Below are 15,807 nucleotides of genomic sequence, written 5' to 3'. Positions count from 1 at the left end.
TTCTGACGGTGGCCAGTTCCTTCCTGTTGCCCCACCATTTGTCAACCCGGAGCCTCTTCTTCTTCTTCCCAAGAAGGCTCAGCTCTACGTTGATGTGATTGAAGTCCCTCCGGAGGGTTCCTCTGGGGCCCTTCACAATGACTGTGCGCCCCTTCAGAGTGATATCCACATTTTCTGGAATGTCGACCGTCTGATTGCTGAGAATGGTCTTCATTCTCGCAGTAGATGGGGCAAAGAGCTTGCAAGAAGTTTTGAATTGCACTGAGTGGGCGCAAGACATCTCTCTTATTTTCTGAATATGAAAAATTTTCAGATTCGGAGGCAGCGTGGAATAGCTCATGGCTCAGTTTCTTTGTATTTACTTATTATTTATGTATCTAATTCGCAGTGATTGTGACCAAACCCTAGGGTCTCACACCTGCAGAGAAAGTCATGTACCACTGAGATGCATTGCCCAGCCCTGTACCCTGACTGTAAATTCCAGCTTTGCCAGTTACCAAGTATATATGACCTCCATTCCACTGGCCTTTATTTTCCTCTTCTCAAAAAATGGGATGATTAGATTCAGTGTACTGAACTAGGATGTTTGGAGATGCTTTTCTCACTTCTGAGAATGAGGAGCAGAACCAAGAAGCAATTGCCATGTCTGAGTTGAGGGTCTATAGGACTCATTCACAGGCAAGAGGGATAGCTCCCCCCTTCTAGAGGCTGTCAATAAGAATGCTCAGCACTATAAGAAATTATTTTATTTGCTTTGCCTCTAGAGAATCTGGAACTGTCATCTCTAAAGGGCCTGGACCAAGACCCACGTAGGCTCAGGTCTCTTCTCCCAAGTAGCATCGTATTTGTCTTCAATTTATACACAGCATCTGATGATTTGAGATCAGCACCAAAGTCCTCATGATGCTTAATACAACTCAAATGTTCTGTAGATAGTTTTACTATATATAGTTATACTATATACAGTATATCTAGTATAGAAAATATGTATGTATATATATACATATATCACAAATATATACTTTTCTAAACTTATATATATATAGTTTAGAAAATAAACAAGAAGCTGTAGCCATTTGGTAAAGGGACAATGTTTTTCCTTCCTCCCTCCCTCCCTCCCTCCTTTCCTTACCTCTCATTCCTCTCTTCCTGCTTGTCTATCTTGATTTTCATGTTCAGACTGGCCTCAAATTCACCCTCCGCTCTGGGCCTCCTGAAGATACCAGGTCTAATATGGTAAAATTACATATTGAGCTTCAGTTGTTTGAACTCTCTGCTCGAGTGGGCTGACTGGACTTGAAGCAGGGAAGGTTGCTTAGAGCATCATGTAATTTAAAATTCTGGCTGTTTTCCAGGCGAATTAAGAGGACTCGAGGTCTGTAGCAGCACGGGAGACTGACACTGACCATACCGAGATGGAACACCTTTTTCTCTTGGTCCCCAAACTGTGAATCAATACCACTTTGACAACGTGGCATTGTTGTCCTGCCATGCTTCTTGTTCAACCAGTATATTTATTTGGTCCTCTGGCTATTTCTGCATTATAACTTTTTGTTTGAATGGTGGTGGGATCTGAGACAGGGTTTCTCTGTGAAGTCCTGGCTGTCCTGGAACTCACTCTGTAGACCAGGCTTGGCCTTGAAATCTCAGAGATCCCCCTGCCTCTGCCTCTGCCTCCCGAGTGCTGGGATTTTGTTTTGGTGATATGATACTTTGTGTGAGTTGTTAACTGATTGTAATGTGGAAATTTTTCTAAGTCTCTATCACAATTATTTCTTGCGACACTTATAAAGCTAATCAGTTAGATAGCCAGAACTAATAATCAGTCCTACAGTAAGAATGTATTTGGTACTACACACCTGCAATCCCAGTCCTCAGAAGGTGAAGACAGACAGATCAGCAGTTCAAGGTCATGCTCAGCTGCATAGCAATCTTCAAGTTAGCCAGGGCTACAGGAGACTCTGTGTGCAAAAATAAACAAGTAAAAATGAATCTTTAATTTCTATTAGATCTCAGCAGTACTTTGCCCAATTGCTATTTATTTCAGTTCTCCTCTGATGGTTTCCAGCAAGAAAAGTCTGTCTCTTAAACCTTCCCTTTCCTTCCCGTCCCAAATTGTCTTTGCTTGGTCACTGCCTGCTTGGGGAACGCCCGTCTGGGTTTAATCAGAAGTTACAAGACAAAATGTGCATTATTAAGAAATATAAATATTTTCAGAAGCAATTAAAGGGATGAAAGATTGATTCATCGTGTAGATTAGATGTAATTTGAAGCTGCTTGTTCTAATGAGAGCTACTGGGACCTAAAGTCAGGAGCTGGCTTGGCCACCAGTTAGAAATCCCAAGCATTCACAGTAGTAACCTGTAAGCAGTTCTCATTTCTGATATGCCCAGACACTTTTTTTTTTCTTGCCAATGTCTGGGCTAAAACTCCTTCCTTACTCTGCTTCGGGACTTAATAACAGTCACCTTTGAGAAATCGTGACTAATTCTTTCTTCTCTTTAGTGCTTGTATAGAAGGGAGCACCTTCCATTTTACAACCCCGGAAGTTGGCTGAGCACTCACTTTCATAAAGACATTTTGGCCTGGAGGTGTCTGTATTACAATTTCTTTCCTTGGCTTAATAAAAGGTATCACATTATCTACCTGGCCAATCTCTATTGGCATTTAGAATTGAGACATGGAAAACCCTAATAAGCCTCATTAGGATATCTACTTAAACAAAAAAACCCACAACACACACACATATGCACACACACACACACACACTCACTCACTTACATACATAAAACCACCACCACCAACAACAACAAAAAAACCCAGGCTGCCTCATTGAGCACATTACTTTGAAACATCCCAGCAGAGTTGGGTGGCCTTGAATACAGGTATCCTAATTTGAAATCTTTGTTTGTCTGGTAGTTCGGGGGGGGGGGGGGAAAGAGGGTCTCTGCCTAATATGTAGGTGGAATTTTAATACACAGGGGATCAAAACCTGATTGTTGTATTTTGTTTTTATTTTCTTTCTTTCTTCCCTTTCATCCCACCTTTTGTTCCCATGGCTGCGTGTGAGAGATGGCTTGATTTTTCTAGAGAGGCTTCACCCAACCACAGCTGGAAGTCCAAAGAAAACCAAAAATGTCTTTAAATCAACACAAGTCCAGGAGCCCGAGAGAACAAGTTTTCCTTTGTTATGGGGGAATAGTATTATTTGCTGTAGGTTTTTTTTTTTTGATATACATTCTAAATTAGGCCTGCAAAGGCATGCTTCATCTTTAATTCATCACTCTCAGCTGAAAGAGATTAGCAATGTCTAGCACGCACCCCTCGTATGGTGCTGACCTCATCAAGTATGGCCTAAAATTAATTAGCCTCATTCATTCCAAATGGACAAGGATAATGGAGCAGCAGCGTCTTAGCCATGACCATCACACATTGTATGCGGCATGTATAAAAGGCCTTGATTTTCAAGCCATGTAGATTAAAATTCTTTCCAGAGCTCACAACATGCCTGAGTTATCAAGGACCTAGAGCAGAGCCCTGTCGCTTTTGGACATGCATGGTAGCGCATGTGGCTTGTATGTGCCACTGGTCTTTTGCCCGTGTCTGTTAGCTATGTTTCCTTTCAGCTGGTTGGCCCTCCAGAATCACACCTGGAGTACTTGCCCAGCAAAAAACCTGACGCTCCGTCCTGTGTGAACAGATCTGGTAGCCCTGTTAGCATGCTGAGTGCATGTTTTTGATTGCTACACAGAAGACAAGGACAGAGGAAATGCTGCAGCTATTTTCCCCCAAAATCCTTGTCGGTCTCTAATGTGGACACAGAACAGTTCCTTAAAGGAAGACTCAACTTTTCTATTTTGAGTTATTTTTGAAACTTCCAATGTCTTTTCCAAGTCTTTACTGTTTTGATCATATTTTAAAACATGACCGAGGATCAAGTTAGAAGAGCAAGTCCCTTCAATTTACCATCTTACTAAGATTAGCTTATTTTTTTCCCCTTCTGGGGATTGACTAAGAGAGGCCAAATTTTTGAATATCAAAATGGCTTTCTTTTTGAGCCAAAAATATCTTGACTTGAGTTCTTTGGGATCCTCAAAGACATCGTAAAATTTATTTTTATGGACAGTACTTTGGGACTATAGATCAGAAGAAAGAACCCGTGACTTCTGTGTTTTTAGGTTTTAATTTTTAAATGGTAAGAAATATAGTCAGTTTCTGAAAAAGGTACCAGAAGCATTTTGGTAGCGGGGATCTTTATATAGTGCACGTTTCTTAAGAAAAGAATTATCCCAGAATAACTTTGTCTGGTGAACTAAAGAAATAGATTTTCAGTATAATTTAATAGCAAAGCTTTCATTTTAATCAAACTTGCAGTTTTAGGGAAGTAATCTTTTCAGAGATCGTTGATGTATTAAGCTGCACGTGTGTTATTTAAGATTATTTTGTCTTATGATACAACAAAAATTGGAAGTACGCATTCCCTCTTCCTATAGACAGAAAAGGTACCCTTTTCTCCAAACTCGCTCTTGCTCATTGTTTATGGCAGAAGCCGTTTCTTTCTATTGGCCAGAAATCACCTATGTGCAGAAGCTTATCAATCAGTAACGGTGAACCTATCATTTGGATGTCAAAGATTTGCCTTTAGATCTTCCCAAACCTCTGGCATATGATTGGAGGAAATTAGCTTAAAGTCTGGGCTTCTGCTTTCTAGAGGAATAAGAAGTGAAAGAGGAAGAAAGATTAACTTATACAAGTTTGATTTTACACTCACAGTTTAGCAGAACCTGGGATAAGCAATGACATACGGAAGACCTTCAAAGGTCGAGAGAAATAGGTAAATCGCAAATTATCATCTAGTCAACTTGGAATGTCTTGACAAATAAACGAAACTGTAAATAATGAGAGATATTTGGCAGCAGGCCTCACTGAAACACGTGCTATGAAACATATTTTGCTAATAGTAAAAATGAAATTACATTTACTATTGAGACAAGGGGATGCAAGCATTCTGCACACTGTAGTTTGTTTAAATAAAGTGCCTCTCACATTTTACTTAAGTTATTATATTTTTTTTTAATCAACAGAGGTGAAGATAGCAGACATGCTCTAAACGCAAGGGTTACCGTTATGAAATGTGAATTCATTCGAATGACAAACTCAAAGCAAGATTCAGATTAACTTACCAGATCTCAATTGGTGGCCAGGAAAACCACAAATCTTTAACCTTCCAGCATTTGAAAGTGGAAAAGGGAGGCATTAAACTTTAAACAAGCGTGGGAATACCCGTACCTCAACTCACTGCCATTGGGGTAAGCTGCAGTTCCTGTTTGGGTTCACAAGGAAACCTTGAGCCAAAGATGAATAGAAGTTAGCTTAGGCTAGACGGAACTGAAAGGTGTTTTTGGAATGTCTTTGTCCTAGTTTTCTTTCCTGAAATTCACCTGGAGATGAAGAGAAGGACGGTATATGAAGAGAACTTTCAGTGATGTGTATGGAAACAGCCAAAGGGGAAGAAGAGGAGAGAAAGTCCTAGCCTTTGAGTTGGTAAATAATCTTGTCTTTTTATTTTTTTTGTTTCTGAGATACGAGGACTGGAACCCAGGACTTTGCACACCTCAGGTGATCTTTCTGCCATAGAGCAAAACCTCCAGTCCACAGAGCAGTGTTCAGCAAAGAGACCGTGAATGGAAAATTGTCAGCTAACATCTCAAGGACACTTTATGACCCCAGGCCCTGTGCTAAGGTAACTTGGTTTTTTACCTCAGATGTCAGGAAAGTGTTACGACTTCCACTCTTCAGGTGATGATGATAAAGCTCGGGGATGCTGATGCTATACAAGCTGCTCAAGGTCACACTGTTTATAAAAATGACCTGATCCAGCATGTGTCTCCGTGCTTAGATCCAATATGTCTAGTGCTAGACTGCTTGTCAAGAGAAAATGTAATCATATTGTTGGAGAAATGAATGGCTGTAGACTATGCATGGGAGTGAACTTCCAATTTCTGGACAACTAAAGGCAATAGGAAGCACCGATAGCATTTTCTGGGGGGAAAAAAAAACCCAAAGAGAGGAGAGTGTGTCCTGTCTCATATTCTGGTCTCTCAGGTCAGAAGGTAGGGGTTTCCCAGTCCTCCCAAAAATCTCTGGTCTTCTATCTGACAAGTTGAATTAGATATAGGGAGATAGATAGATAGATAGATAGATAGATAGATAGATAGATAGATAGATAGATAGAGGAAGAGAGAGAGAGAGAGAGAGAGAGAGAGAGAGAGAGAGAGAGAGAGAGAGAGAGAGGATTGAGAAATAGAATGGAATTTAAAGAAAAAGTCTTGGCAAGACATTGACTTGGAATCAAAGATGAAGAGAAGAGAAAGAGCAGTCTCCTCCTAAGCAATGATTAGCAGAGACTTTGACTACATGTTCTGGAGATAATTAACAGAAAAATGTGACAAGGGAAGTTTTGAAGAAGCAAAAAGGAAGGCGTGAGAGGAAAAGAAAAAGAAAGTAAGAAAGAAAAAAGAAAAAGAAAAGTTAAAGGCACTCTGAGATTTTGTTACTGACTTGAAAGATACAAAGAAAGCTATGCTGTTTATTTATTTATGTATTTATTTATTGCTTTTTCCTATTGAATTCTAAGCTAAAGATTTCCCAGCATAAAGAAAATTTCATTTCTTGTGTTGCATGGGTAGCTGCACTACCAAATCTGCTATGCAAATGCTTTGTATCATATGGTAATATATGAAGTGTCCTTATATCTCTTATGGCCCATAACTTTTATCTTTTTTAATGTTACACTGAATGGGCAAGGTATATGTAATTGTCTCTGCTTTGTAGAGGCCTCTGTGAGGTTCTGTAGCCTGCCCTCTACAAGACAGCTTAAATCACTAAAGAGACCATCCCAATCTTTTGCCAGAACTGCTGTCCTCACAGAACATGAGAGGCATAATTTTAGCCTGAAAATGACGTCAGAGAACAGCTGGTTTCGGCTAGCGTCATGATAGCGCACACTGGTAACAATATATTATTCTGGGTTGAAGTTCTGTCTTGCTCGGAAACCTGCCTGTTGTCTTGCAGGTGGTGTTCGGTCTGCGAGACTCAGCCAAAACTGTTCATGTAGATTAAACACGCTTCCTTCCACTCGTGAGGATGGGGGACCAAAGAGAGAGGGGGTGAACATAAGAAAATACGGTGGAACTCTGCACAGAGGCTTCTGTGTTTCCTGTGTATCTACCTGGCTGTTTCCAGGGACCTTAGAGTTGAGGCACAGACTGAATTCACACCCCAAACTGTTCTCTGTCAATTGAGAAAAGTTCCAGATTTTTTAAAACAGCATGCAAAGCTTCTATCTGGAAAGGGGTAACAGCATTTGGGACCAATTACCTAGATTAGGAGGCCACAGAAATCTGTTTACACTTTGTAGCCCAGAGCCCTCTGGCTCTGGTCCACAAGCTGGAGAGTATAACTGGCAGGAACTCCAGACTGACGTTGTCTTCCCCCTTGACCTCTGTGTCTGACCAGAGAAAGGCAGGTAGAAAAAGCCCTCTCTCTTGTCCCTTGCCTGAGATATCCAGCAAGTAGGTCACAAACTATTGTCTTCCAGGTAAAGGAGATGATACAGAGGTTCCCTGCAGTGATGACATGGGTTCATCACTCAGCACAGTGAGTATTGTGTCAGGGTGTGGATTTTTGGCTTGATGTTCCTCAAAACTGACCATTGGCAAAAGAAATTAGGTATAGCAGTCTCCTGGCATCTTTTGTTTAATGACCACAACACTTTGATTTAACTTTGTTTCTGAATACATTACAGATTAGTCAGTGGCCAAGGGTAGATAGTAATATTATCACCATGAAGACTGTGCCAAACAGAGTGTGCCTAGAAATAAATGGTAGCTAATTGGAGATATTATTATTATTATTATTATTATTATTATTATTATTATTATTATTATTGAGACAAGGTCTCATTATGTGGCATTGGCTGGCCTGGAAATTGCTATGCAGACCAGGTAGACTTTGAACTCACAGAGATCTGACTGCCTTTGCCTCCCAAGTGCTCAGAACATGATCACCACTGTGCTTAGCAAATACAGATATCTTGACCAAAATAGAATCTTCTAGAACATTCGGTCTAAACTCTTCAGAGTACAAAATGTACTTGTTTTTCAGAACTCTGGTAGTTTCAAAATCCTTTGAAGTTGCTTATCTTTCCTTGACATAATCCTGAGGCTAGTGGCTTGCCCTTGCCTGTAGAAATGTCCCCAGAGGTGAAGAAGGTGTGAAGAATGAGGGGTACCCATCCCACAAGAGCCAGCCTGCCAACTGGAGCAGGGCTGAGGAGACAGGCACAGTTTCACCTGTGGTCAGAATGCCTGTGTGCATCGCTTAAGCCAGACCACACTAAATCCTACTGGTAGGCTGGTAAATTGGAAATAACCACAGTTAGGGACTGGGCTCTTTTTTCTAAAGTCCTCTCTCTCTCTCTCTCTCTCTCTCTCTCTCTCTCTCTCTCTCTCTCTCTCTCTCTCTCTCTGCCAGCAATTTTGTTTTCCAGGCATGGTGGCCCACAGCTTCAATCCCAGCATTCGGGGGGCAGAGGCAGGCATATCTCAGTGATTTCACAGCCTGTCTCGTCTACCCAGCAAGTTCCAGGCTAGCCATTGTTACATAGTGTGACTCTGTCTCAGATATTGTGTGGGTGACGGGGGGGATGAGAGAGAGAAAGAAAGAGAGAGAGAGAGAGAGAGAGAGAGAGAGAGAGAGAGAGAGAGAGAATGAGTGAGGAAAAACTTTTGGGATAGATTCTCATTTTCTACCTCATTGATACAAGGTCTCTCTTATCCATGGTGTACTTCTGGCTAGATGTTTGGGTGATTCTTCTGCCCATCTTCCTGTAAGAGTGCACCCACCTTTTCACATGGGAATTAGTCAAGTGTGCTATCTGCTGAGCCACCTCCCCAGTCCTCTGAAATCCTTTAGAAGGATTTAGATGAGGACCTGGAGAAATGGGTTATAGCCAGGAAGAGAGCTTTTTGCTCCGTGAGGGAACCCAGCACCCATGTGGGATAGTAGCTCACAACTGCCTGTAAATCCAGCTCCGGGAGCCGCCTCCAAAGCCTTTGCCCTCTGCAGGCACGTGCACACAGGTGCACATATCCTCTTACAGATGCACGTGCACATACATAATTAAATCTAATAAAAATAAATTCCGATATAAAGAACTTAGATTGACCCTGCAGCGTGAACTCTTGGAGGCATTCTGGTCCCATCATCCAGTGGCCCTGAAGGCAACTAAGAGACAGTGCCACTCCACCCCTTCACACATTAACACGAAACTGGCTACAAGACCCCATCTTCTTCTATGTTGAATTTCCCTGATCCTGGCTTATCTCAATCATTTACCATTTTCGACAATGTCAGAGCCTCTGACACTCACAATTAGCTCCCAAATTAGCTTAGAAATGATAGTAAGCACTCAGCTAAATGATAGGGTGGCCCCTGGGGACCAGACCAATTTCCTAGAATAAGGTTAGGACCAAGTTGCTGTGGAGCGATGCTAAGGTGGACCCTGCCGACGTGCCTGCTCTGATGGCAGCAGGGATTCCGTCTGACACTAGAGACAACATCTATAGCTCTACATGGTTAGTTGGCATGCTGCTATTCCCTTACCTGGAGGACAGACAATCTTGAAGTAATGTTTTCGTTTGGATTTAAGGTTCTATAACAGAATGAAGAAGGTGCGGACACTTACCCGTGGGCGGAGGCCTGGAGGACATTGTTCATGTTCCTGCTGAAGCCAGAGTTCTAGAGATAGACGGCTGGTCAAGGAAATGAAGGTAGAGTTTGTGAATTTCAGATTCCAAGAAGGTGACATACATGCATGAAGGCCTGGACCACAGCCACTAGGAAAGACAGAGGGGAAAAGTTTCCTGTCCTACAGTTCCCATTCTTCCAATAGCTTGTGTTTTGAAGGCTTTGATTGTATATGGGAGCAGAAGTCACACTGGCTTGGATTCTATCCTCAGAGCCATCAGAGTTGCTTCTCCCTAGGAGAAAAATTCCAGTATTTAAGAATAACAGACACACCCCTCACCCCACTACTTTTGTTTCACTGGGTCCACTCCTTAACTGCCCTAGAGCCAGACCTCCGCCTTCCCTGAGTTGGCCTGGATTGCCAGAGTACCTTAAGAGGGCTCGTGAAAAAGACAGAATACTCAGAACTTCTGTGACTGTCACAGACAGTGTGCCATTACTGGCTTTAAACAGAGCCTCTCATGGGGAAGAACCCCCACATCCTGGAGTCAGATGCCAATCAACTTGGGCATGTACAGGGGATTTAATGCTTTTAAGGATGTTTCATGTTTATCCCCATTAAATTTCGGTTTGCTTTGGCCTTTTGAGAGCTTCTAGAATCTATCACTCTCATCTTCTGCTGCTTTACAGACTGACTAACACTAATTTTCCCCCATAGTTTTGCTCAATTACTGAACTAAATTTGGAGCCTATCGGGGTTTCTGGCATTTTCAGTGCTTTTATGGTAAAAAAAAAAAAAAAAAAAAAAGTACACATTGATTCTGTTTGCTCTTAAGTGGTGCTTAACAGAATATTTTCCAAAGTGAGATTTGCTTGGATCTAAATCCTGGCCTTGCCAATACACCATGTGTGTGAGCATCTTAATTTATGTGGGACTCAGTTTCTTCGTTTGTAAAATGGAGATACTGGTAGAAGTAGTGTCTACAGTTATTTTTAATAGTCAAATGAATTAACACATACAAAGCATGTACATTAGAACCTGGGACATGATGGGCATTATTTATTATAAAGATAAGATGAATTGAGACTGGATCTTAAGAGTGGGGTCACCGTCTTGTTTACAGCTATCTTCTGAAAGCTGAAGAAACGTATTTGCCGTCAATAGGCTGAGCTTTTGAACAAATAATTTCCATAACGATAGCAGCAGGTAATATACTCAGCTCAGTAGTTTCTAATGCTAACAGATATTCAATGTGTTAATACACAAACAAATACACAACCAATCAATCAATGAATCCATCCCTCTTGGGCCAGAGAGACAACTCAGAAGGTAACGGTGTTTACTGCCAGTTCAGCTTGGGACCAGCATGGTGCAAGGAGCGAACAGACTCCCATGGGTTATTTTTGGATGTCCACACATGCACTATGGCTCATGTGCATGGACACACACACGCACACTCACACACATACACACACACACACACACACACGAAAGAAAAATTTAAAAAAGTTATAACTAAGAGTTAATTTTGGCCATGGAAAGAGCAGTGTATATATTGAATATTGGGCCATCTCCATGGTAATTTTTTTCCCTGTGACATAGCACCAGTAGGGCCTGTACTAGCTAGACAAGTGCTCTACCGTTGAGCTTTGTTCCTAGCCCCAAACCGAGGATCTTCATTAAGGCTAAAATATTGTGTTTCTGTTTGGCTAACGAAACCAGAAAAGTCCTGCTTGCGAGTCCAGTCTGACTGAATTGAGAGAGGGAGAAACGCATTCCGCTCAGTCTGTGCCTGTAGCAGGCTGAGCAAAAATGCTAGGTATTTTGAACATGAAAAAGACCTGAACGAGAACGCTAGTCTTTTGCAGATCTTCATTTTGCTTAAACGTTGTACATTTCTAGGCCATAGGAAGACTCACTTAAAAAAAAAATTCTTGGAAGAAAACTGTTCAAAGTGTCATCTACCTCGTGGGCGGCTCTGCTCTGTCCTCTCCATAAACACCGCCAGCGAAGTGGCGACACTGGGAGTTCCTGAGTAAGTCCATGGCAGCACAATGCTCCCTTGCGTCACAGCTGCGAGCTAAATCAAGTTCTCCTCAGGCTAGACATTTCGGTCTGTGGGAGACAGCCTTCCCAGGCGGATCTCGTTGAACTCCAGTCCTTGCTAATTTAGGTACAGGTTGGGCATTTCTCTATTAATACAGCGGAGCTCAAAGAACGAGACCCCCTTGTATGTGTTTAGTAGGTCCCCCCCCACCCCCATGTTCTCACCTGCTGTGCGGCCTGGGAGGAGCTTTGCCGTGGAAGCAGAGGCCACAGGGAACACGATACACAGTTGTTGTGTGTGGAACGCGCTAATGCTTTTGACAGCAGCCACCTGAAAGGGGTGTAGCAAGTCATTTGAAATTTGTACACAGACTGCCCTATCCATTACACTCACCCATATCATACCCATAATCTCCAAGGGCAGAGATGCTGTTACACTCGGCAGGCCAAGATCTTCTGAGCTTACACACACCCAGCTCCCACCGACTCCGCCGTGGAGGGGCTTCCGTGGGAATTTTCGGCAGAATGCATTCAGTCCAGTTCAGTCGCGACCACAGCAGGCCTGGCTAAAGAGAGAGACCTGGCTGCGTGTTAAAAAGGCTGAAGGAGAACAAAAAAGCTGCCAGTTTTCACAAGCAACCTTGTCCCTGGTGCGTTAAGAACTGTAGCTGGATACTCACCACCTTCTTTCTCCTTGTCCCGCCACCTGTGGACCCCAGGCCTTGACCGGAAATAGCCGAAACAGTCACATTTTTAAAAAAACGCTGGGTTCTTGACTCTAAAATAGACAATAAGTTAATTTGAAAAAAAAAAAAACGAAATGAATAATCCGACATAGAACCATAGGCATTTTGTACAGTTTCCTTTAGGAAAGTTCTGCTTGATCATTGCTAAGGGAAACCGGCAGAAGCAACTCCTGGAGAGTTCTCTTCACAGATGCAACCATGTATTTCTTTCTTTTTTCTTCCCCTGTGGATCAGGTTTATTTTTTTTTTAAATAAACAGATTTTAAGACAATCACACATTGATTTTTACAAAGCGGCTAAAGTGAAACATTTGCTTCAGTTATCACAGGGAATCAATAGAGCTGTACTTTAGTACCCGGGACTCCATCACTGATAGAGATCATCTGGACTCGTATACCACACTCCGGTGGCAATTCAAACTATTTTCAAGAGGCTGCAGAGATGCCTCAGAGGTTAGAGTACCTGCTGCTTTTGCAGAGGACCCAGGTTTGGTTCCCAGCACCCACGTGGCAGCTCACAACCATCTTTTACCCCAGTTCTAGGGGTTCCAATGCCCTTTCCTGACCTCCATGGGCACTGCACATACATACTACATATACATTTATCCCCCACCCATACAAACAAAATAGAAACAAATCTTTAAAGCATTATCTCAGAATGAAAAGAGTTATCAAATATACTATTATATTTTGGTATTAGATATACAAATATCTAATCACAGTTTATCTGAAATTTTGACAAAGGTGCTTTACATTTCTAAGTGCTAAAGATGTTATGTGTTTGTCTAAAACAAAAGTCATATGCATTTTACTTTGCATGTTGACAATATCGTTCTGAGAAGGGCCCATAAAGTTCAATAGAACCCTACAGGGCTCTGTGAGACTAGGAAGGTTAAGCTTCTCCACTTAGAATATACAGTTTCCACGTACACATTCACAGACTATTTTATTTCATAGCCTCCACCACCAATGGCTGATTTAGGATGCTGGTTCTACAGGTAGCGGTATGTCTGAAAAGACTAAGGGTGGATACTGTAGCTGTTGACAACAAAATTGGCTGCACTGTTCGTCCTTTAGTTGGTGGGTGAACAGCCATGCGGACATGCATTTCTTTTAAAGACGAAAGTAATCACTCAAGTTAGTATGTTTGCAGAAGGCACTTTCAGTGTGTGTGTGTGTGTGTGTGTGTGTGTGTGTGTGAGAGAGAGAGAGAGAGAGAGAGAGAGAGAAAGAGAGAGAGAGAGAGAGAGAAAGAGAGAGAGACACAGAGAGAGACAGAGAAAGATTGGTGATCATAATGTAGCCATTTCTATTTGTATAATAAAGCCAGCAGGAATAGAACTCATGGACCAGCATGATGGTTCAGCAAGTAAAGCCGCCAAACCTATTGACAGGATTCTAATCCCCAGGATCCACAAAATGGAAATAGAGAACTGCCTTCTGCACATTCTCCTTTAGCCTTCCGGTGCATATGCTTGTCATGAGTGCTCCTCACAACCCCACTCACAAGCTAAATAAATAAAATAAATAAAATGTACTGAATATTTTTTTTCAAAACGAAAAAGCAGGTTTACTGTGACCATAAATTCAGGAGATCAACCTCTAAATGAGAGGTAAAGTTGACGAACCTCTCTAAGACTATCTATGCAATGCTAACAACGCCAAGTTCACAAGTGATGCTAAGTTTGTTAGTTATATCTTATCAACCAAGCAGAAAAATATTAAAGAAGAAATCTGTACTCCGCTTCTCACCTCACATCCATCCATGTTTACTTAGACTTTCACATACTGCCTGATTATTTGTGCATCTAGCCTAAGAGAAATCCTTGAGAAAAACAAGGTACCCTCCTGCTTTTTGTTCATGTTTTGCCCAATTTTTTGGTGTCCCTTTATTCTCCCCGGCTTGTAATATCACAGGAGTGTACTAGCTGCTGCAAATTGATTTAGGAATCAAGCATTTTCTTAAAAATTAAGTTCTCCCTGAAAACGTAGCAGGACAGGCAGCATCCACAAAGCATGATGGGGAAAAAATGCCAAAGGTTGAGCTAAAATAAAAAATGCCGAACGCTTTATGTCAGGGAGGAGGGGAAAGGGATCAGACAAGAGAAACGAAAGGAAAAGCGGGACAGCAGGGGAAGCATGGCGGAGAGGAGGGTCCAAAATTAGAACAAGAGGCACTGTTTATTAATAACCTTACTGACCCACAGGCCCCTGACACAAAATACATTAAGGATTCTTGGGACACTCTGGCCTGTCACTCACAGGAGGAGCCAATAAAATAGCACTGGAGACTGCAAACATTCTGATAAGAGATGAGAAAGGACAAGGAAATCAGAGTAAGGAGCAGCATAGACTCAGAGCATTTAAATGCCCTGTGGTCCATGATCCTCTTTCTTCCTTTCCAGCACCCTACCAGGATGTTACCTACTATTGATAACTGCAGACAAGCCAGAAGGAGAAAGTACTATGCTCTGGGTTGCTCAAAGAATATGCATTTAGGGAAGAATGTTTAGAAATGATAGACACCATGATGAAATAGCCCCAAGTCACCTCTGATTCTGCCTCTTTGGTGTGGTTATTGCTAACACGTTGGTATATACAGCCTGATCTTTCCCATCTGCTTTTTTCTTTCTTTTTATTTTTTCTTAAGACCAGGTCTCAAGCAAGCCAGGATAGCCTTGAACTCATTATATAGCTAGAAGTGACCTTGAACTTCCCGATCCTCCAACCTCCACTTCCCAAATGCTAGGAGTATCAGTGTGCACCACCAACATCTATTTTCCTTTTTATAAAAGTAAATTTGAATGTTTTAAAAACATAAGATCATTGAGGCTCTACTAAATAGTCCATTGATCTATAAATGTTTTTTTTTTCTTTTTGGAAGCTGTAATAAATATTTGCCCATATTGTTAAAACGATTTTAAACATGTTTTATGCTGCTATTATATCCTTACAGGTAGGTCCTGGAATTCTTTGGGCAGTTATGCCATTTGGCTGTGATGCTGGGACTGGATCTGGACAGGGACTCATGGATGTTAGGAAAGCACGCTGTCACTAGGCTACATCCCAGCCCTATCATGCCATTTGTAATTGTGCCTTTTGTAAAATATCGTGTCCTGGATACATTGCTGCAAGTGAGACTCTTGGGTGAAAGTTTATCTTCCTCCCTTCCTCCCTTCCTTCCTCCCTTCCTTCCTTCCTTCCTTCCTTCCTCCCTCCCTCCCTTCCTCCCTCCGTCCCTCCCTCCCTCCCTCCCTCCCTCCCT

At 42.0% G+C, this 15,807-nt stretch overlaps 1 long non-coding RNA gene and 1 pseudogene across 1 annotated transcript in view; one reads left to right on the top strand and one right to left on the bottom strand.

Annotated features, from left to right (window-relative positions):
- LOC106144046 overlaps positions 1-230 on the bottom strand; it is a 737-nt pseudogene extending 507 nt beyond the window's left edge.
- An 11,529-nt stretch (positions 231-11,759) lies between these two features.
- Positions 11,760-15,807, top strand: part of LOC106144050 — a 22,011-nt gene continuing 17,963 nt past the window's right edge. The window contains exon 1 of the long non-coding RNA XR_001229159.2: positions 11,760-11,786. This is a non-coding gene — a long non-coding RNA (uncharacterized LOC106144050). The remainder of the gene's footprint in view (positions 11,787-15,807) is intronic.

The sequence above is a fragment of the Microtus ochrogaster genome, chromosome 22, assembly GCF_000317375.1.
Source record: "Microtus ochrogaster isolate Prairie Vole_2 chromosome 22, MicOch1.0, whole genome shotgun sequence".
NCBI lineage: Eukaryota > Metazoa > Chordata > Mammalia > Rodentia > Cricetidae > Microtus > Microtus ochrogaster.
The sequence above is the reverse complement of the archived record's forward strand: the minus strand, read 5'-3'. Positions and strand labels throughout refer to the sequence as shown.